The 24476-nt window shown below is 45.5% G+C and overlaps 1 protein-coding gene across 1 annotated transcript in view; it reads right to left on the reverse strand.

Moving 5' to 3' along the window:
• The window catches only part of LOC119432968 (voltage-dependent calcium channel type A subunit alpha-1), a 472601-nt gene that overhangs the window by 97661 nt on the left and 350464 nt on the right, over positions 1-24476 (reverse strand). The window lies entirely within an intron of this gene.

Here is a 24476-nt window from a genome sequence, read left to right on the forward strand (position 1 = left end):
AAATCAATTATTAAATAAATAAATAAAATAAATAAATAAATGCATTGACGACATTTGTTCCTCCACTTCTAGAAAACTAGGATTTCTTAGACGAACTAAAAAAAAAGGCGCCATCTCAAATCAAACTTCTTGCATATAATACTTTCATTCGACCCCGTCGAGAGTACGCATGCGTGGCCTGGGACGCATATTTTCAAAAGGATGTTTATAAACTAGAAATGGTCCAGAGGAGAGCAGTAAGATTCATCTATAATGCCTATCACAATCTTGATTCACCTTCATCACTGACGGCAACTAACAACATTCCACTCTTGAAACAGCGCAGAGCTATCGCGAGGCTCAAGTTTCTCTTCCTGCTCCGAAATGGGCAGTTTAATATCGATCCCGGTCAATACCTTTCTCCCTCTTCTTCCCAGTAAACCCGACATTGTCACAATCATGATCTGACGCCATACTTTGCACATACTAACCTGTTCAAACACTCGTTTTTTCCGCGAACCATTAGCGAATGGAATATGCACTGCCTTCAAATGTTTTTCCAAAACGTGGCTTTCCTGATTTCAAAAAACACATACATCTTTACGTGTAAACTACATCATTGTTATTGCCATATTACATTAGGACAACTCATTATCGAAGTTGTGTTTGCTTTATCCTTGTGTACGTAAAACTGTTGATACAGAGTTGTGCGATTTTTTTTTTCAACACATGTATATTTAATCATCTTTGTTAGTGTTTGCTTGTCTTTCAGTAGCAATGCTTATTATAACCTGCTGTATAACTTGTTCTTTTCTTTCACTATATGTTCGCTTTTTTGCCCCTCCTGCTTGGTCTTCGGACTGCAGTATATACTAAATAAAAAAATTAAATTACTGTCACTGCATTCTTTTTGCTCGCCCAATGCCGACCCATTGCCAGCAGGAATAATAATAACAACCACACCTAATAAGACAATAATACAACAGTAATGTACTTGTTATCTCATTGCATAGTTTTTATCGTTATGAGGACAGTAACGCTACGGGTGTCCCATTCAGCAGTCGTCAAATTAACGAAACAAAACTATTGTTCGAACCATCGTCGACCAAGTGGGAAAATGAGAGAATCGACGAACGGCATAACTTTGGACAGCCGGTGTGCACAAAATGCTCAAAGACGTTATACCTGTTCGCACATGCACACTATCAACAACATTCGCGGCTTTTGAAGCCCAATTCATGCACAAAGATTACATTGTATCAGGCCAGCAGGTGCACGTGAACTCTAAGTGAAGCTGCGCGTAGCAACGTGAACAACGCGTGACGCAGAAGCGACGGGGACGAGCGCAAAATATAACCCATACTAGTTTCTGTACTAGTGTATTCTTGCCTCATCTGTCCATCACCAATGTCAGCTTTCGCACACTCGCCTCATTACGCCTTGCAAATTTTAAATTAACAACAAGGTAAACTCGCGAAAATAACTGACACATTGCAAATGAAGCTCAGGCCACTAATGCAGTAGTCGCAAACACAAGCTCTGCGCCGGCATGTGCTACACACACTAACAGTGCAACAATTTTGGCGAACACAATGCATACCATGCGTTCCGCAGGTATATAAAGTGATTGAAATAAAGCCACGTACTTTATCCGAACAAAAATGCGTCCAAGGGTCATTTAAGTTGTTGCCGACGATAGTCTGCATATTGTTGCTTGAATAAAACGCTTCTTTATGGCGCGGTTTTTATACTTCACCACGCGTGACAAGCCGTGCGAAGCTCTTTTAAAGCTGACTTCTCCTGAAAAAGAAAGCTTATGCGGCAAAGCCTACTATAAGGAGTTATAAAGATTAATGCGTACATGCGAACAAGAACTGAGAGATTGTCACAACGGAGACGTACTAACATATCTACCCTCTTGGGGTGCGGTTCCCGCGTCCCACGTTGAAACTTAGTGATGACCGTAGCACTCAGTAACGCGATAGTGGTGCAAAAATGAGGCGAGGAAGCAGCGATCAAAGGGGGCGCAAGCGCGACAAGCAGATTTACTTTTTGCATGCACGTCTATCGAAAATAAACAAAGGAATTAAAATAATGATATGTACAGGACATTCTCACTGAAACACGTACGCATGACCCCCCCCCCCCCCCCCACGCACACACACACACACACACACACACCACAGCCGTTTTATTTTCAATTATTTACTTATATACTTCAGGCAAAGAGGCGACTGTCATTCTCAGTTACGACCACACAAGAAGGCGACCGGCCATACAGTGCTTAGTGACAGAGTTCTTACAAGCAAAAAGCTTTGTGTTAGTTTTTGGATGGGGCCTGTAGGTTCAACGAAGTGAACCCGACTTCAATTTTGTATTACTTCTTTGGTGTGCATCATAGATATTTAGCTTAATGGAGTTTTTTGCTAGCTGCGCCATAAATGACCTAAAATGAGAGCATGGAGAGAATCTCTGTACAATTACTGCTGGCACAAATAATACTGCTTACGCAAGGGTAAAAGAGGAACGTTATGGGGAACGGCTAATTTCTCTTCCCTCCCGACGGAGGAAGTTATTTAAAAACTGGTGTAGTGGGGCTCATAATGGTGTAAAAACAGCGCTAAAATCATGGACAGAAGGAAAAACACAGGACGAACACAGGACGAACACGGACGAAGCATTCGTCCTGAGTTCTTCCTTCTGTCCATGCTTTTAGCGCTGTTTTTTACACCATGAATGCATACCAACGGGCTCATAAGCACTTCGCAATTCAATATTTTTCTGCGATGGTTCTGTCATTTCTAGTACATTGCATCAGCATAACTTCTTGTATACAACTTCGTGACAACCGCGAGCGTCTAGAGTAAAGACAAAAATGAATACTTGCCTAGCATAATATGATGAGTGGTAACGCGACTAGTATTCGCGAAAGCTTGAATTGATAACTGGTAAGAAAACTTTTCCAGACTTCTATGACTCTTTGAGTACTTTACCTCACTCACAGTGACTGACAATCATGAGCCCCCCCCCCCCCCCTCCACACCCCCCCCCCCCCCGGCGCGCGCGGACACACACACACACACACACACACACACACACACACACACACACACACACACACACACACACACACACACACACACACACACACACACACACACACACACACACACACACACACACACACACACACACACACACACACACACTTCAAAAATACATTTTCAGAATGCCGCGTGACCTGGAAAAGAAGCTCCTGTTACCACTCCTCAGAGAACAATGACAGTATTCTAGTGCCTCAGGAACAATTCCTGGAGACTCACTGACAACGATAGAAGAGGCTCCCCCACAATCTAAACAAGCACGCCGCTTGCAGTCAGCAGCAGACGGTTGCTGTGCGCATTTTGATTCATTTGGAAGGAAGACTTGCGGGCCCTCCGCGAAGTAGCCTTGACTGAGTTCGCTTTTCCTCTTATTTATTTACACATTTATTTATTTATGCGTTTGTTTGTTTGCTTGTTTGTTTGCGCATAAGCTTCCCGAAACAGCGAATCTCACAGACAGCAGCAACACGCGAGTGCAGATGGAGCGAAGGATAATCACACAGCAGTGCACGCCCGGCACAAGCACCGTGTCTTGAGAATCAACGCTCTGAACATCCGAGCGATGTGGTACGATGCACGAGATGAACCCTTTGTGAGCAGCCGCGGCATTGGGCTTAAAATGCTGGGCTTGACAATGCACGGCGGTTGGTTCGTTCCCAGGCTCGACATCTTTGTTTACGTCATGTCGTGCCACGCATGAGCCAAGAGGCGGCGAACTAACGACCAAGATCAGCCCATTTACCATTTCATAACTGCCGTTCGCAGCAAAATAACACACAAGCAACAGACAGTGACAAAGAGCATCGTCTGATAGAAGGAGTTAAAGCAAAGATCATTCAGCACTCCTAGGAATTCCGGAGCGTGGCTGCGTAATTCTTTTCTCCCATCTGCGCGCTTCCCCCGAGGGCCGGGTAAAGAAACTGAGCGAATAGGTTCCCTGCCCGAAGGAGACAATGGACACCGTGAGCGAGTTTGATAACACAGCGGCCTGGCCGCGTTTTGTTTTCCTCCTATCATTGGATTCCCGGAGTTGGCGGTTCTTTCTATAGTACCTACTACATCCCAGTGCAGCGATAACGGCCGCTCTTCTTCACGCCTGCCTACCGTCAGAAGTGCCGACGCCGACTGAAAGAGCATAGAGAATGCTCCGAGCACAATGCGGCCATTCCAGGACGTGGGCGACTAGCGCCCCGACTGTGGCTTCACAGCATTCTAAACGAGGCGAGAACTAGCTCGCGCGAGGCGGCGTTCATTATGCAGGACCACACTTGAAAAGAGCCCTCCTCGCAGAGAGAATTCTATATGCGCTCCACGCGCAGTTCCCGCAGAGAGGCTCCAGCAGTGACAGATGCGACACAGTTTCCATGAGGTCGGCCAAATAAACGTACGTGCTCATACAGAGAGCGGCCATAAAAAAGGAGGTGTTTTAACTTGTCCCAAGGGCAGCTAGATGTGCCTGGAGCTCGCGTTCGCTTCACGCCTCCTTCTCCTCTCCCTCCTACTTCTTTTGCTACTCCTTTCCCGAATGTAGCCTACAAAAGAAAGGAATTTAGCGCCGTAGCTAAGGCGGAAATGCGCGTTCTTACAAAGAGAAAGTTAGATTTCCTTAGAAATGAAATCAACGGCGCACAAGAAGAAACTTCTAAACCAATGAACTTCTTTACAAAATACTTACAGACTAATTAACCGATTAAGGTTTGACACGGTCCCTCACGCGCAGGGCTTCGATAAAGTTAGCCATGATAAAAATACCACGTGACAGTGCGTTCACGCGCCAGTGAAAGCGATGGCTAAATTAAACTCTGGGGTCTTCTTGCGCCGAAACCACGATCTGATTATGAGGCACCTAGTAGTTGGGAGACTCCGGATTAACACTGACAACATGTGGTTCTTTAACGTGCAGCTTAAATCTAATGACAAGAGCGTTCTTGCATGTCGTCCCATCGAGATGCGGCCACCGTGACCGGACACACACACACACACACACACACACACACACACACACACACACACACACACACACACACACACACACACACACACACACACACACACACACACACACACACACACACACACACACACACACACACACACACACACACACACACACACACACACACACACACGCACGCACGCACGCACGCACGCACGCACGCACACGCACGCACACACACACACACACGCACGCGTATACACACAGACATACGCACATGCACACACACATGCACATGCACACACTCTTTCTCTTATACAAGGTGTCCCAGCTAACATACAGCAATTTCATACAGAAGCGAAGCCTGCTGTGCGGTTGAAATTAAATGTGTGTTGTTAACTACCACCTAAAGGAGCATCCAGCATTTTCGTTTCTCCTAATGGCAAATTAGTAAGAATTAGCTAAAACATTAATGTCTAAATTTAAGACCAATATAGCAATGTAAGGTTTTTTGAACATATTTTAAGACATAAGTTTAGCTGTTTGCGGTGTGCCATCGTCTGCGTAGCTCTTTTTATTATTCTTTTAAAAGAAATCCAGTGGTATTTGAAAAAAATTCGACGCTGGCTCCCACTTGCGCGCCACAGCACTGCTGTTCTCAATCACCATAGAAACCAACTAATCCAGCCCGCGTAATTTTTTTAAATACTGCAGGCCTTGTGCTTTTTTGTTGTTGTCTTGTTAGGAATGAAGTTGTTAATGTAATGTGTGCAAATATTTTAAAACTCATCCCAGAGTTCCACAGTGTCATGTCCTCCAAAGTCACTATGACGTAAGCCGAGATTGTCTAGCACGCTCTCATCCCTGGCGCGAGAGAAATATTTCACAGCGACACCATTGCATTTATTACATTTGCATGGTCCAAGGGAGCAAGAAAAGGACGCAAGTTTCGGGGTTAGAACTGCTTTGTTCAACGGAAAGAGAGAAATGTTCACGAGACCGGCCTACAGAGACGAGGTCAAGTACTGAGGCCGGAAGCAGCAAAGAATCGTGTCGGTTGAATTGCCACTTGCCGTAAGTTATGTTTCAAGACAATATAACGCAAATAACCAACGCGGGAATTCAAATTCAGAACGAGAAGAACCACGTACCCAATAGATTTCCGGCAGATTGAAATTACGGACTAGAAAACAGTTTTCATGCGTAGAAGACGCCATTTATTTATGCAGATCATAAACAAATTGCATCGCAGAGTCAGGCGCACATTTAAACAGCGAAAAGTAACAGTAATGTATTCCGGCATGAAATGTTTAAAGTGGTCGTGTCGAGATTAACAGCCTGACGCAGGAGCGCAGCTGGGATAGCTTCTTTTACCGAGATGGCGGCTCCATCGCCTCTCGTGGTTCTGTCACGGTGGAAGGCGCGCTAAGTAGTGGGAAAGACGTCCGCATCATCAATGCCTTCATGTTGCCACGTTTTGGTTATTACGACGATATGCGGGTTGTCACCATGAATAATCGCCTCAAGCTGATAACTTTTGTTCTGAACACTGCGCGCGTTGACATTTATGATTCGCAGTTCTTCTGTGTTAGGGGAAGGAAGCAATGGTCAGTCTCGCTCCTAAATGCGACATTCTTGGCGCTGTTTTGGTTGATCTAACGAGGCAAATCGACAACCTCTGCCGTGTTTCGAACTTCCGTCTCAGATATTGCTTACTGTTGTCAATCACTCGGCTGCGCTCAGGCTAGACGCGAGGCTAACCGTTAGAAGAAATTTGTCGGACACACCAAGAAAAATGCCCCGTCAAAACGATGCGTGCACCAGGTTAGGCATAGAGCCCGTCTACTTCACTGGCAGCGTGTTTGAGAGCAGCGCTACTGTGGCGCTCAAGGGGCTCTCCTTTGTTGGCTTTCCTTTGTTTTTACAGCGAAACTGTTAAGGGCTCACCTTTCGATCGTCGCGTCCGGCAATAGACAAAAAAAGTTGTCGCAGTTTCACCTTAAAGGCGAAGCATCAATTGCGATAGCAAATTTGTAGAGAGCTATACGGAGTAATGATAGTAGCTTTATCAGCTGTATAAACTTGGACATGCAGCAGCACCGGCAGCACGCAGAACTGTTGTCGACGCCGTCGGCGTTTTGCCCGCGTTCGCACAAAATGCGTGCGGCGTTGGTGAGTGTTGGCGGAGCCTCTGATATAAATAGGCACTTGGTGCCGCAGCTAATCGTCGCCTCCCTTCCCTCCCCCTCCCCCCCCCCCCCCCACGGCCTTTCGTGCGTCAGAAGAAGGCGCGTTTGCTCTACCAACGCCTCCTATAAAGTTTTTATAGGAGGCGTTGGCTCAACATATATGGTGATTGTTAAGGAGGAAAGAGACGCCTACTTCTGCAGCCCTTAAGGGAGCACGGCACAGAACGCGCGTTTATTCTCCGCCGTGCGTTCACTCCCCGTGAAAGCGCGCGTCCCTCGCGCCCTTTCACTCGCACATACAGCGTTCGGCGGCGCGCGGCGACAATTTCATCTCCATTGACGTCATACGGAACCTCACGGCGACGGCGACGGCGACGCCGACGGCAGAAATCTGCTTTAGAGTGTCCATATAATTGCTATCGCAATAAAACTCTCATTGGCCGTATGCTATATGTGCAAGTGAAAGTGCGCGAAGGCGAGGGACGCACGCTTTCACGGAGAGCGAACGCACGGCGTAGAGCAAACGCGACTTCCCAGTGGAAGGGGAGTGGTGGGCGAGGAGGGCCCTGTGCGTGTGCGTGCCCGCTCTCCCACTGCGGCGCATGCGCGCTGCCCTGCCGGCCTCTGCCGCCGACTCTCTCTGGGCTCTCGCCCGCCTCGCTGCGTTCAACCGTTCGTTAATAACTGCGTTTAGCCGTTCGTCACGTAGCAAGCGTTTTGACAGCGGTTGTGTGCGGTCACGCAAACAACGCCCTCAACAGTTGTCGACGGCGGCGGCGTTTTGCCTGCGTTCGCACCGAACGCGCGCTGCGTTGGTGAGGTGTTTATGGTGTTTATGAAGAACTTGCCAACCTTTGCTGTACACCCTATGGCGGTGTACCGTAGCAACCATAAGGCCATGGTCCCTGTGGTCACTAAATAAATGAAAACCACCAGATCATATATATTTCTCATTCTTTAATAGTTCAAATAACCAATTACACCATAACATATAATAATCATAATTGGAAATACGTAATTCCCACCATAGTACAGCTTCGCTGGTGTTCCATCTCCACCCCAGTGGGGATGGAAGGGCTTACAGATTTTTCTTTTGTTTTTTTCTGTTTTTTAACATTTCATTAAATTTTATTGAGAGCTAAAGATGACAAAATAAAAATAAAGCTACGCTATACATTGGGCGCCGAAAACAACTAAAACTTACGTTTTCAAGTGTGCTCTATGAACGTCGTATCAACACAGTGGCCTTAAATTTAAGCATTAAAACGTTAGTCAGCTAAGCAGTACTAATCAGTTAATTATAAAACACCCAGACTACTGACGGATCCTTCTTTTTGTATTGGTAAGTTTGTATTAATAAACTGCGTGTTTAGAGTACCGGAAACGTCAATCTTACAGGGACCAGAGGCTTTTTAAGCCAGGAAATACGCAAAATTGAAGCCTCTTTGAAATTTCCGTACCAGCTTCCCGTAACATCATGAATTTTGACAGCGTCTTTCCTTATCTAGTTAACTGCTTATCAACAAAGGGATACATTGCATTCTAAATGAAAGAAATACTCAACCTAAGAAGGTTTTGAGAACATTATCTACGCGAAAACGGCCCAAATACGAGAAAATACTTTGAAACACGTGACGTCACATTACAGTATGTGGTCTGTACGAGAAACTTAAGACGGGTAAGTCAACTTTCATTTTATGCGCGAGTAATCAACATTTTTTTTCCGTCGAAGGAGTGAAATAGTGTTTTCAAGGAATACTTCCCCAATACAAGCTGGGAAATTCTTTTTGGTGTTCTTGCAAAGCAGGCTTCTCCCGCCAAAGGCTCTTATTGAGGAGATGCCAACTTGAACACACCATTTTGAATGTCAGCAACATGGAACGCACTTACGATATAATTTTGGCATGGTGTCATCCTGCATGGCCGCGTTTATTTTACATTTATTGGTGATTTTGTTGTAGTTCCAGGAAAAGTATGGTTATAGAATAAAGCGGTTGCATTATGGCGCATCTTTCAACCAGTTGAAAGACGCGCCATAATGTCGTTTTTTCCGCGGCGTGAAATAGATGTGCCGACGCCAAGCTTGATGAACTCGGGAAGTGCAATCCTTGTTACTGTCGCTTGAATGAGCTGCGCACACATAGAATAACAGCTTTCGAAGTGCGACTCCATGCAAACTTTCTCGCCTGACCGGTCCGGTGTTATGTTGTAACAATCAGTGACACGAGTCCTTGATTCATGAGGTGGTATATCAATCAATCAATCAATAAATGAAATCGCGTTTAAGTCAGAAAACACCATGCCATGATATTATTATTATTATTATTATTATTATTATTATTATTATTATTATTATTATTATTATTATTATTATTATTTGGTTTGTACACATATACACACAAGGACACGAAGGAAATAGGGAGGGAGCAAGCTGACAACTGCCACCGAGAGGGGCACAACACCTGCCTACCCTTTCAGGAGGAGGGAATCGAGGAAATGAAAATAAAAGCAAGGAAAAGAGGTACTAAAGAAATGACGGAGACACAGACAGAACAAAACAAAAATACAAATAATGTGTATAAACGGGAGGCCAAGGCACTATCTTTCAGAGATGTTAGCAGGGCTCGATGGGCCTGGTCACGTCGAGGAGCGCACCCCCTTGGAAACAGGCAATCGTCAAGGGTCGCACATTGGGACACGTGTTGGCACTGCATAAGACAATTTGGGCTGGCACAACGGCCATACACCCGGTCGAATTGAAAAAGAGAGAAAGATATGCAAGAGCAAGTTCCGCGTGTGATCAAGGCGGTTTTCGACGAAGCGCTGCGGCAGAAAGGTAGCTGGCCCCAGGCCGGACATCCGGTCCAAGCGAAGCCCGGAATTGTTCAGCCTACCTGGTTGGTGTTCAGTGACCAGGTGATCTGCTCTGGCCTAATATAGTTTTTTGGTCCTACTACAGTTCTCCGGTAACGGCTTCTACGCACGCCTGGGTGTGTTCTTCGCCGGTGCCGGTAATGACCTGGTGACCTCTACCGACGTTTATGTCCTCGGTTGGACGCGTTTCCCGCTCTAGCGTTCGTGAGTGCAGTACCGAACACTGGGTTTCATGCTGGCCTACTGGTCTAGTGCCCTCTAAAGGAGCAGTGCAGCCTGCAGTTTCGCTCCGGAGTTGGTAATGACACGAGACTTTGTGGTCACCGCCACCGACGTGCTCAACTACCATCAGTCCGACAGTCGCAAAAGCTGCAAGGTGTTTTGAGGAATTTGCGTTCAAAAATACGAAACTGTGATGCATCCAGTAGGGCAACAGTGGTCTCATATACAGTGCTCTTTCGTTAGCTGGAACTGATTCATAGCTTTGGAATTACACCGCTAAGTTACGAAGTGAACGAGAGCAAGGGACTCTACGCTCGTCTGCGTTGTAACATTGCGATGTTATTTATTTATGAGCCATGAGTTATTTTATTGCGATAGCAATTATATGGACACTCCAAAGCAGATTTCTGCCGTCGGCGTCACCGTCGCCGTGAGGTTCCGTATGACGTCAATGGAGATGAAATCGTCGCTGCGCGCCGCCGAACGCTGTATGTGCGAGTGAAAGGGAGCGAGGGACGCGCGCTTTCACGAGGAGTGAACGCACGGCGGAGAACAAACGCGCGTTCTGTGCCGTGCTCCCTTAAGGGCTGCAGAAGTAGGCGTCTCTTTCCTCCTTTACAATCACCATATATGAGAGCAAACGCGCCTTCCTCTGACACACGAAAGGCAGTAGGGGGGGGGGGGGGGGAAGGGAAGGGAGGCGACGTTTAGCTGCGGCACCAAGTGCCTATTTATATCAGAGGCTCCGGCAACACTCACCAACGCCGCACGCATTTTGTGCGAACGCGGGCAAAACGCCGACGGCGTCGACAACAGTTCTGCGTGCTGCCGGTGCTGCTGCATGTCCAAGTTTATACAGCTGATAAAGCTACTATCATTACTCCGTATAGCTCTCTACAAATTTGCTATCGCAATTGATGCTTCGCCTTTCAGGTGAAACTGCGACAATTTTTATTGTCTAGTTGTCTATAGTTTGTGTTGTGTGTAAACATACGAACTTCCGTGTTTCTCGCCAACTCGTATAATTGCACACTGTTCTATGTACAGTCGGTGCAGCTCGAATAACAATATCAAATGCTTTACGTAACATGCAGCCAAGATCACAAGATACATGTGTCCTTTCTTTTTTTCCGTTTTCTTTTTGTTCTTTTTTTTGCACACAGTGGCTAGCACATGCGAGTAGTTGACAACGTTATGCACGTCCCAGTACCAGCGAGAAATTCTTGACGATTTATTTGTACGTCAAACACACACTGCTGCGGACCAAGCGAGATAATAAGCACGTAAAATATTGACTGTTAAGCATGACCAAAGGCTTCATTGTAAAATTACTTGAGATAGGCTTGCGAAAAGTAGTTAAGATTACATTTCCAGAAGTACGCTGAAGGTCCGGCGCCATCGAAACCATCTCAGACGGTAATTGCGTACAATCGCGTTGAATACCACGTGCGAAGACACGACACCACCAGCATCAAACGACGTATATTAAAAGCAATATAATGCTTCTTGATGTCGATGACTAACTGAATGGAAAAGGCCTAAACAGCTTCGCCCGTTTCATTATATCGCATTTCGTTGTATCGCTAAACAGCTTCCCCCGTTTCGTCATATCGTTTCGTTATATCGCTAGATATATCACATTTCACTGCGGCTTGGAGGTATTCTGCACAAAGTGTGGCTCAATAAGATAGTTATTGTGTTACGATGATCAAGACTGTACACATTCGTATTCTGTGCGGAAAATGGTCGCGAAAAAATAGTTCCTTTATGCGCTGGCTCATTCACAATTTCCAAGGGCGCAAATGTCTGATCTTTCCTGTTCGACAGTCGTTGCACGATGCAGATTTTAGCAGAGTGGGTGAATCTTTGCTGCACTAACCAGGCGAAAGACAGCCATCAGCCTTGACTCGATCGACAGCGGGCACACAGCTAGAACGAAGCATATTAGTCTATTACGCTTTAAGCGTTAGAATGAAGATGACGTCAGCACCAGATGGCAGCGAGCCTAGTGGTCTCCCTCTTGGTTATATTAACATTAAATGCAAAGGCACCAAGCTTCACTAGGAGCACGTCAGGAAGCCCGTACGTGCCGGCACTCGACGAGTTCAGGAAGGCGGCATTTTGACCGGCAGCGATCACTACAAAGCGGAAATTACGAAACCAACGTTCAAGAATTTAAGTGCCCAGTTCTGTCGCCGTTGGCGCGCTCGTCAAGTTTGCTGGAACGCAGGAACTTTTTGACCATTCTTCCTTTGAATTTGATTGTTCTTTTTTTCTTTTCATCTCTATTGCGTTTTTGCTTATTAATTCATGACTGCTTGCGCATGCACACTCTTCAGGAGCTCAGGATACTTTGAGGCCATACAAAACTTGATGCACTCTGCTGAAGTGCACGCTGAAGCTCAAAGTCATGATGAGCAAGTTAAACTTGTTTTACGTACAATTTTATTTATTCGGACATTACTCAACAAGTGAACAAATGACGCCCCTGCCAATGCTCAACGCAGTCGAGGACAACGTGAGCGCTTGCATGGAAAACTTTTACGGAGTGTGGAAATTGAAAGAATGGGTAATAAAAGGTCCCCACGGAAACGCACGGAAATTTGGCCGTAGAGTGCGCTATACAGAACAGGGGGGGGGGGGGGGGGTATTCTGTAAGAGTCCACCCAGTGGACTGTCGACATCGGCTGCCGCCATTGGCTCCCGCTTCACGAGCGCGAAGGGGCCAGCCAGTCTCTTTCGCGCTCGCGAAGCGGGAACCAATGGTGACAGCCGAAGTGGACAGTCCACTAGGTTGACTCTTACAGAATACACCCCCTGGTACAGCAACCAGGCACACGGAACGCGGTACAAAGAAACGGCATTGCCTTTACAACTTACACAACTCACGCATTTGTACGCACATATAGTTATGCAGGTTGCATAATTTGCAAGCGCAAAGTCTGCCTACATTTCGATCGAATGAAATTGCGTTGACCAGGCGCATTGAGTGTATACAATGGCACGCATCGAAAGCATCACTGACACGCATTGCAATATCGCCGCCTGCACATCGCATCCCACTCTCCCTTTTTCCTGCCTCTGCCCAACTGTACGCAACAAAGACGACAACAACACAATGACAACGATAACGGCGGCACAACAGCAATGGCAACGACGGCGACATATGCTTGACTGACATTCAAGACAGCTCAGAGCTTGTTCTTTCTTTGTTTACTACTTTCTCAGGAAAAAAAAAAAAACCAAGTCGCTGTCAATTAGGACACCAAACTGCGTTGCATAATTGTCATGTGCACCATTAAATAAACCCCGCTTGGCCATTTTTTATCGTTTCTATCCTTGCAGCAAAGTCAGGCACCCATGATAGGTTTTAGCTTATGACGTCACAGAGCGTATAGGAAACTTATACTTACTGCATTCTATTTTTTGTTGTTGTTGTAAAGCGCAGGGAAAGGGCTAAGCTTTCCCGCTGTCTTGTATGATGCAAAGCCAAATGCAGTATCTGCTAAACATCCATCATACTGGGCTTGGTGCCGCGAGAGTGAACATGTCGACAGCTAAAAGCAGTTCGCGTATCAGTTTTATTTAGCTGTCCCGGAACATACGTACGAGTTGGCCTAATCGTACTAAGGCAATAATGGGCGTTAGCGCGTAGGCGTGGTTGAAAACTAAAGATGACTAGATGTGGAGAGGGGGGGGGGGGGCATTCACAATTGCGCGAGCGCACGCACGCATAAACAAGATTGATATAAAGTTCTGCTCCTGTGAAGCGAAAGGAATAACTGCTGAGTGAATAGAGCTTCTCTTCACCAATATTCTTGTTGCGAAGAAGCCAGCTTTAACAACCACTTTTGACGCACGCACGCAGCAACACCGTTTAAAGCACAGCCCATGTACCTACCACATGCTAGCGCCTCTAAAACGCTTGTGTACTGGTAGTTATTCTAAAGCTATCCTGAAACTATTCACTGCGGTTTAAATTATAGTGTGGCAGTGCAGCGTTGAGGTATGAATTAATCAATGAAACAATAATTACATTAATTATTCGCTCAATCAATCAGTCAAAACCAAACGTTGTTATGGCGCTCCATGTCCTTTTATTGCGATAGCAATTATATGTAAACTCCAGGTGAATTCCGCCGTCGTCGTCGCAGTCCCCGTCATGTTCCGTATAAAGTCCAAGTGCGATAACATTGTGGTGGCGTGGCGTATGCTGTAAGTGAAAGCGTGCGAGGGTGAGGCGAGTGTGTGAGTGATTGTGAAGAGGAAGAGGCGCAATTTTCTGCAATCCTTCAGGGAGCACGACTCAGCGCCTGGTGCATAAACATCGCGCGTGAGGCACCGGGAAAGGGGGGAGGGAGGGGAGGCGTTATACTCCGGCAGAGGCTGTGTATGGCGCGGCCGAACGCGGCCGTGCAGGCCCTATATTGACTGTGATCTACGATGGTGACAGAGTGCGCCGAGTGCTGTAGCTTCTGTGAGCTGTGTTCTCGCCGCTTAGCGTGCGTTGAAGCAAGAGGCAGCACGAGGGTCAATTAGCTGACTGCTGAAACCGCGCTTCCTCACGCCAGCGTTTTGACAGCGAGCTTGTGCGGTCATCGAGTGAGATGTGTACATGTTTGCTTGTGCGCGCGTGATACCATGCTTGTTAATTTAGTTAGCAAGCGAATGTTTACAAGTTTATACGGCCGATAAAACTACTATCCTTACTTCGTATAGCTGTCTAATAATTTACAATTTCAATGAACTTCGACTTTTTTTAATATTTCGCAGCAATTAACTGCAGAGAGACGTCGCAACACGCTTTAGCGACAATAAAAATCTTATGTGGAGAACGACCAAGAACACCAGAAATTTGTGCACGAGCAGAACTGTAGTCAGCAACCTATCGGACTTATCCGTACGATCACAGGTTCTGCAGTGGCTGCAAAGATAAATAGTTCTGGGTGTGGAGTGCAACAAAACATGATAAAACGGCCAGAAGGGCGAACGTCCCCAAGGAGCACAGACCGCTGGTAGTTCAAATGTGACACAAGGCAAAGCCTATGCACTGAGGCTTCAGTTCGTGTTAAAGAACCCTAGGTAGCCAAATTAACCTGGATCCTCTAACTACTGCCCGTGATGTTTTGGGACATATGACCTGTATAATCCCATCAACTGTTATTGGAATTTCTGAAAAGAGCGCTACTGGAGCTTTGGCGGTGGTGTGACGAATGCGCGTGGCATCGTAATGATTTACAGTACCGCACCTTAGAGCACCGGAGTTAATAACGAACTAGAACCCTGTCGGATAAAGGAGTACACGGAGTTAGACCAGGTGTCAGTGAAGTTGTGAGAGAGGCTTCGCTGTTTCTTACCACGAGGAGAGATTGTTTGGCACGAAATTCTATCAGCGCATGTCTTGGTGCGCCTTCGCGTTAGGAGAGAAACAGAGATCCCGTTTCTGCATTTCGGCTTCATCAGAGCGACACGGCTTCATGCCGAACAGCAGAAAACCACAGCTACTGAACCATCGCCCAGTCGGTGAGTTAAACAATACAATCTTTCTAGTTATCCATTTTGTTGTAACTTGCCCTGCAAGTGATGGCCACCTGTAGTGATGTCCACCTGATGTCCACGAGTATAGACAGCCTGGGATTACTTTACAGCCGTTTATGTAGACGTAGTACAATATAAACAAACAGCCGAAGCACTCATTAATATAGAATTACTTACCCACTGCAAAGTATGTTCCTAGGTTCTTAGCAACGAACAGCTAGCACCAATAAAGTTTGTTACAGACTAGGTTGGTAAGCTCGCTGCATAAACGGTACGTTACCTCGCTAAAACTCCTAGTATATACTAACTGTTTGCGCACGGTGCAGCTTCTGATAGCACGACCAACAAAATGCCGTATCATTTTACGAAACGCTAAATGCGTCGTCACACTTATTGTAGCAACAACTAGCACAACAAGATCGCAATATCTTTATTTATTTATTGCCTGGCTTGGATTATCGTATACAGAGAAAACACGCACACGCACACGCACACGCACACACACACACACACACACACACACACACACACACACACACACACACACACACACACACACACACGCACGCACACGCACACGCACACGCACACACACACACACACACACACACACACACACACACACACACACACACACACACCACACACACACACACACACACACACACACACACACACACACACACACACACACACACACACACACACACACACAGACGCGCGCGCGCGCGCGCGCGCGGATAACCCTGATTGTCGACCCTAATAGCAGCGTGGGAGAGAGAGAGAGGAAAGGCTGGGAGTTTAACCAGAAAAGAGGATAAAGAAGGGGAGTAAACAAGCATTAGCTGTGCGCACGCGTGAAGGTGCGCACCATGTATATAAACAATGGAACAGACCGTCGACTTGAGGTACTCTAGCAACGCCCTCACGGGGTTCGGCACCGACAGCACGTACGACCGTGATCCAAGTGTCTACGCCTCTGAAAGCGGTCTTGCGTCCAGCCGTTTTAATGCTGTCCGGAGAAGGTGGCGCTTGACGTTCTAATCGGAACAAAGGTACAGGAGGTGTTCAATAGTCTCTTCGGTCCCGTAAGGTTCGCACATAAATGCGTGTGAGCCATTTCAAAGCGGGGTGAGTAAGATTTGATAAATGCCACCCCGAGCCCGTGGCGGCATAATAATGTCGCATCAGAGCGGGAAATTCGAGATGACAATTGCAGCTTTAAATAAGAATTCAGTTGCCACGCTGTTATTAGGCATTAGATGAACGCAAGACAAGAGGAAATACAAGGGGACAAACGATTGTCAAAACTTTCTGCGACACGATAACGGCAGCAAAACTGCTACTTGCTGGAAAACGGCTTTTAGTAGAGTTGTTTTGTTTAAGCCTTCTTCTCAGATTCACACCCGCCGTGGTTGCTAGTGGCTATGGTGTTGGGCAGCTAAGCAATAGGTCGTGGGATCGAATCCCGGCCACGGCGGCCGCATTTCGATGGGAGCGAAATGCGAAAATCCCCGTGTACTTAGATTCAGGTGCACATTAAAGATCCCCTGGTGGTCAAAAGTAATCCGGAGTCCCCCACTATGGCGTGCCTCATAATCAGATCGTGGTTTTGCACGTAAAACCCTGTAATTTAATTTTGTTATATTTTTCTCAGATTCACATGTGTGTCAGCAATGGCGCAAGTTCCACAACAATTTTGACAGTCGCATTTGGTTAGGAGATGCCTTCACAAAGGCATACTCTACATTAATTGGAGTGACCGACAGTGCAGCATGCGAGGTCTGCGGCACCGACGAAACTATCGACCACCTGCTGTGCCACTGTCCACGATATGCCTCAGAAAGACAAGAACTTGCTAACGCGCTACAAAAACTGGACAATGGGCCGTTTTCCGTGCAGGTGCTGCTGGAACACCGCTCCCATCGCTCGTCGGCCCATAAAGCGGTGAAGGCACTTTTGTGCTTCTTGAGGACCACGGGCTTGTGTGAACGTCTGTGACTATTAGTGCAGTACCACACGCGTCAGCGTACTCACCGATTATTTCCTTCTATCCTTACCTCCTCTCTCTCCCTGTCATCTTTGTGTTGCCCTTTCCCATTCCCCCGGTGTAGGGTAGCCAAAGGGACATTATTCGGGTTAACCTCCCTGCCTTCTGCTTCTCTCTTTCCTCCTCCTCTCTTTGACGGTAAGTTAGTGGGATGTTTAGCTACGAAACATTTCTTCGTTGAAAATGCATGTTTGATTCAGCCGACAATGAATCGTTTTACCTTAGCACCGGCTGCGTCACATGACCGACCACCGCCTTACTCCATAAGAGGACGTCCATAAGCGCTTGTCTTGTGTTCGACCTTCCTTTTGTGCCTTGTCTCTTGTTTGCGCTCTAAAAAGTTTATCATCCATAAGAAAATTCCACAGCGAAGAGAAGCGGGACAGACTTTGATAATAGAGGATAAAGCTTGTAGGCATGCTGGCACAGAAAGAAAAAACAAAAAATCTGAAAAATCGCGGTTCGCTATACATAAATAAGACTGCATGATCGTTGTTTTGCTTCTGGATTTGCGCCTATGATTCAGTATGACGAAATAGTTCGTGAATCTTTTTCAGGATCTCAAGGACGAGCTTAAATCCGAATTGAAGTCATTTAAGGAAGCAATCGATAGGATCATGTGTACGGAGGAACGCAGTGTACGTGCTGAGTTAGCAGAAATGAAACAAAGCATGGAATTTATCAGCAAAAGCTTCGAAGACGCCAACCGTCAGGCAGCAGCTACAGTTGCTGAAAACAGCTCCTTGAAGAAAGAAAATGAAACTTTTCGGCAAAGACTCAACTTGCTTGAACAGGGCCTGCTTGAATGTCAAACGAGTCTTGTAAAAGCGGAAAAATACTCGCGAAACAAAAACCTGGAAATCAAAGGGGTTCTGCGGGAACCACATGAAAGCTTTCCTGACATCCGGAAAAAGATAGGCGATGCTATAGGTGTGCCCATATCTCATACTGACATTCATGTGTGCCACAGAGTACCCACAAAATACGACAAACAAACAAACCTAATCGTGCAGTTTCAAAGACGCGATAAGCGTGACCAGGTGCTACAAAAACGCACGAAAGAAAAGACTAACCAATGCGACTCTGGGCTTCACTTCATCTTCCCAAGAAGCGCAAGGTGCGTGAGAGGACTCGCCCATCTTCATAAATGAGCATCTTTGTCCATTTATACCCGCCGTGGTTGCTCAGTGGCTATGGTGTTGGGCTGCTGAGCACAAGGTCGCGGGATCGAATCCCGGCCACGGCGGCCGCATTTCGATGGGGGCGAAATGCGAAAACACCCGTGTACTTAGATTTAGGTGCACGTTAAAGAACCCCAGGTGGTCCAAATTTCCGGAGTCCCCCACTACGGCGTGCCTCATAATCAGAACTGGTTTTGGCACGTAAAACCCCATAATTAAATTAAATTGTCCATTTATAAAAAGCTGCTCGGAGCGAGCATCGCGCGAAAGCGAGCTTTCGCATGAAAGTACGTGTGGACAAAAAATGGGTCCATTTTCGCGCGCCGCATCGACACGTCTCCCGTACTGTCGATTCAGCGTGAGAGCGACATTGATAAGATTATTAGCACAGACACTTGAGTTAGGCTTTAACGCCTAGGTATGCAGACGTCAGCAATCTAGTGGGTCATGGCTGAAAATAGCATTTCCCCAGAAGAACTTGCGCATATCATAAGAATCAAGAAGGCAAGAAAATGGTTGAAACTTTTCCACTTAAATGCAAGGTCTGTCTTGCCATAACGGGATGACCTATTGCTTCTTTTGGATTCCTGTGGTACTCTTTTTGATGTGCTGATGTTACATCGAGGATTCTGAGCATTTTGTGCTCCCGGGTTATAGCCATTTCTATTTGAATCGGTGGGACAGACGTGGCATTTGCAGATAAATCTTCCAGGTTTCCAATTATTGAACGATTTTACTACGACCACTTTCGACTATGAAATTTTGTGCATTAGAAACGCTAAAAACATGTTTGGCATTGTGTATAGACCACAAAATGGCAGTATTCCAGCATTTCTTATTTTCCTTAGCAATTTGTTTTCACGTGCAAATGAAAATGGATACACGCTAACACTAGGTGATGGTTTCAATATTGATATCTTAAGTGACTCCGGACCTTCTATAGATTTACTACCGATTTTACAATGCAATGGTTTTCGGAATGAAATAGTATCTCCAACACGAATTACGACTTCGTGCACATCTCTACTAGACATATTTATCACCAACTCTCGTGCCGAAAAAACTTATCTCCAATGTCCTAAGCTCCGATTTGAGCGATCATTTGCCCATTGTATTAATGATGTAGAGACTGAATCCAATCGAGAAACGAGAAGCCTGCAGAAATAGAGTATCGCGATATTTCAACATTCACGTTAGAAAATTTCCTAGAGAACGTCAGGCATGTTAACTGGAGCGAAGTACTGGCGATTACAGATGCAAATGCGTCCTATGATAAATTCCTAGATCTTTTCAAACAGTGCTATTATGCCTCTTTTCCAATGAAAGCTTTTCGTAAGAGTAAAAAATCAAGGAAACCTCGGGTTACTCGACACCTGCTGAAAATGATTAAAATCAGAGACAAAATGTTTTAGGCGTTTCTTCAGTCTCGTGACCACAGTAAGTTTATAGAATTTAAGTCATTTAGAAATCAGCTTAGCAAGGCAATTAGGAAGTCGAAGGAAGAATACTACAGACGTATTATTGCCTGCATAACAGTGATGTTCTTTGGAAGAAATTAAATACAATCTTAAACCGAAAGCCTATGTCATACTGTATTGATCACCTTGTCGCTGATAATACCATATTTAAAGGAGAGGAACTTGCGAACCGCTTTAATGACTTTTTTGCACATATAGGTATCACAGAGAACACTTGTGTATGTGCTGCGTGTACCCCTGCAACTCCGCATTCTTTCTGAATTCTTTCTTTCTCCGTGTTTTTTGCAGGAAAAGATCTAGTGCACGTTACATGTCGAGGCAGATGCGTTTTGTTCTAGAGCAAACGAATTGTGCAAGACAAATTGTTTGACACTGAATGAATCGAAAACAAAGTGTGTGTTATTTCGTGCGTTTGGAACATTGGTTAAGGTACCTGTTTCCCTTATGCTTGGCCCGTTCAATGTTTCGATTGAAAAATGTGTAAAAACACTTGACATTATATTTAATGAACATATGTCCTGGAACCAGCACATTCAGTCATTATTGCTTAAATTAAGCAAAACAGCGGACATAATTAATAGGTACCGACAAGATCTCCCGGTGGCAATTAGAAGATTGCTTTATGATGCCCTGTTTAGTTCTTATTTGTGTTATTGTCTGCTAGTTTGGGGTAACACTACAGCTGAGAATCTACGCAAACTCGTTTTAGTACAAGAAAGGGCAGTCCGCACGGTATCAAGTGCTTCTTATTTAGAACACACCGCGCCTCTTTTTGAACAACATAAAATCCTTAAAGTTCGAGATTTGTACACTTACACTCTAATGTGTTCATATAAGAAAGCAGTTCAGGGAAGATTAGATGCTTTTCTCGATATTGCACAACTTCAGCACACCCCGACAACATATCCTTTTCGGTATCAACCACCATGGCACGTTCATTTTTCGCGCACACAGTACGGCCGACAGAGCATTCGGCATACATTGCCAACAACATCAAATCACTATGACACACTGAATATTGACATCACAACGTTAACGAAGAAAGGCATAAGAAGTTTATTCACGCAATGAAAATAATACTAAAAAAATATTTTGTGTGTGTCTAGCCATTGTATTATATATGTATATTATGAGTACTTAGCCTTTCTATTTCATTTTTTACTTCCTACATGTCCTTAGAGACGCGTGTTTGATTGTAATGTAATCTTGGATTCATTGTATGTCTGGTACAATGCTTCTTATGAAGGTTTAGAAATGCTAAATGTGTTTCGTTTTCATTACTGATGGGTGGCTGGAGCCCAGTCAAGCTGCAGTGTAGCAGCTTTTCCTTCGGCAACCATTTTCGCCTTGTAAAGTTGCGAAATAAAGTTGCTTTGTAAAGTTGCTTTGATGTAACGAATTTTCCTTTCACGAACTCAAAAAAAAAAAAGAAAAAGAAAAAAGCTTGCCAGGCTCCTTGAAAAAAATTCCTAGAATTATTTACGCTTCATTTTATGTTATTCTTGGCAATCGGCGCGCATGCTACGCCGTGATGCGCCATGCTACTAAAGGTTGGCGGCGACTAAAGCCAACGACCGACAGAGAGCGGAAAGAATTGGTCTGTAACGGGATTTGAATGAGAGGGAGGGGGCGGGGAGCTTAGTTTATTATACTCCGTTTGCTATATAAAATCACAAGGAATCAGTGCTGTTGTCAAAGGTGACTCCACAATTGAGCCTAACAACAAAAAGCTAATTCCAAAATTTATTAAGTTCTGGATAAGCTCTTACGCACTCTTTAACTTTTCTTGATTGATTATTTGGCATTCCAGAGTCGGTTTGTATAAACACCAATTCGGGGATCTGAATATGCCATGAAAAATTTTCCTCATTAATCTTCCTCCCACTTGCAATATGCACAATCAATGCACTACATTTATCATTTGAGTGAGGCTGTTAAAGGTATACCCATGGCTTTTATTTATGTTGAAAACGGCCCTTTTAACTGAGAACTGATTTGCCATATTCAGTGTCGCTGTGCTTGCAGTTGTCGAATAATTGGGCCTCGCCCTACACTCTGCTTGCCTCGTGGTTAACTTAGATGGTAGGCGACCACCGGGAAAAGTTTTGGCAGCGGGTTTGATCCGTGGACCAGGACGAATTTTTCTTCAGCTGAGAAGCTTTCTTTCCGAGAAACACGTATGAATTTCCCTTGTAGCTTCGTGCTAATGTCAGGTGAATGAGGATTTTCTATTTCGCATTACAGATCATCATGCCTTGAGCTACAGACACGTTTTTGGTGCTTGGACCAGCGCCGCCTGTGCACCCCGCGCAAGCGACCGCGCTTTTAAACATTATGAGAAACACTGGTCTGAACGAGAGACTTCATTAGTTGGTACTTAGTGTGTTGTGTTGTGTTTTGTGTGTGTTGTGTGCCTGTGACGTGCACCGTGCGTGTCATCTCAATTGCCTCCGTTTCCATCTGTAGTAGCATGCTTGGCGTGCCTCCAGGTAAATCTCTCCAGTATTCATGTCATTAAGAGACTCCCCCCCCCCCCCCCTCCTCTCCCTCTCGCTCGCTCGCTTGCTTTTACCATCAGCTTTATCAACAATTATTTTCTTGTTTTTTTAAGGATTATGTGATTCAACTCAGTGTTTGACCGTCCATGCCTCATCGAAGCAAACCAATAACCATTATGTCTAGAATAGCTGGCTATCCACACCGCAGACGACACGTTAAACAGGAAGCAAGGTAATCTCGGCAACTTGTATCCTCGAACCCTGGGACGAGTGCTGAAGCATACATAAACGAATCTTGCAGTGACTGGTTAATTGTGAACAAGGCATCTGTGCAGATCTGAAAGCTTGAACTTTTGTTTTTTGACATTGGTCAGTGACCTGTTCCATTAATGATGCCAAGATATCCGCTGACGCAAGGAAACACAGCAACAGTGATACTACATCGGCGCCTGCGGAAGTTGTCCATGCTTTGAGGTACCTAGTACTTGAGTGAATTCTGACCACCACTGCAGTTTCGCATCGATCGTATTCTACATCCGTTTACACATGCAGCTCGTAAGACTAACAGGACGAAATGAATATAAAGATAGCGGAGACTTGCCAGGTTTCAGTACAAGAACCACCCGGGCAATCTTCCAAGACGAGGGAAGACATTCCGATATCCAGAGAGCATTGAGTGCACTCAAAAAAAAAAAAAACGTGTACCCAACCATATTAGGTTTCTGAAAGCAGCATAAGTCACCCCATCAGGCCCTGCTACGGTATTTTGACAAAATGGCACAAGTGCGTTCGTTAGTTCATCTGATGAAAATGGCTGATCTAGTTCAGAGTGCTGATAACTTATTGAAAAATTCACTGACGCTTTACCCTGCTCGATGGACTTAAGCTTCTTTAAACTTACAATAAAGGTGGTACCGCAGTGTGTAATGAGCTGGCAAATCTAGTCCACGATTGCTTTTCCGATGCCCTCCGAATTAAAGCTTAAATCCTAAACGGTGTTTACTGCTTTACAGGCCCGCTTAAACACCGCATAACATTCCGTAATTTTCTTTCAGGTGTAAGAGAGATAGGTGAAGTGCAGCGAGAGAGAGAGAGAGAGAAAGAGAGACAGAATACATAGGAAGACAGGGAGCACGTCTACCAGGAGCACATCTACATCTACCGAGGTAGTTCCGGTTGGGTACTCTGCACGGGGGAAGGGTTAAGGGGATAGAAAAAGAAAGAAAGCGGAAGGGGAGAGAGAGAGAGAGACAGAAAGAAAGACGAGTACAAACAAAGCAACCGCGTACTACACAGCGGTTACCGGTCGGTGTTCTTAAAGTCTATCATGAAGGCCCGTAGACCGCAGGAACCTTAGTAGCGCGAATAAAGCCTCGTGCGCGGAGTTTCTTTGGGAGCACAGGCCTAGAAGTTCTAGTTCTAATAGT

The sequence above is a fragment of the Dermacentor silvarum genome, chromosome 1, assembly GCF_013339745.2.
Source record: "Dermacentor silvarum isolate Dsil-2018 chromosome 1, BIME_Dsil_1.4, whole genome shotgun sequence".
In the NCBI taxonomy this organism is placed as follows: Eukaryota; Metazoa; Arthropoda; class Arachnida; order Ixodida; family Ixodidae; genus Dermacentor; species Dermacentor silvarum.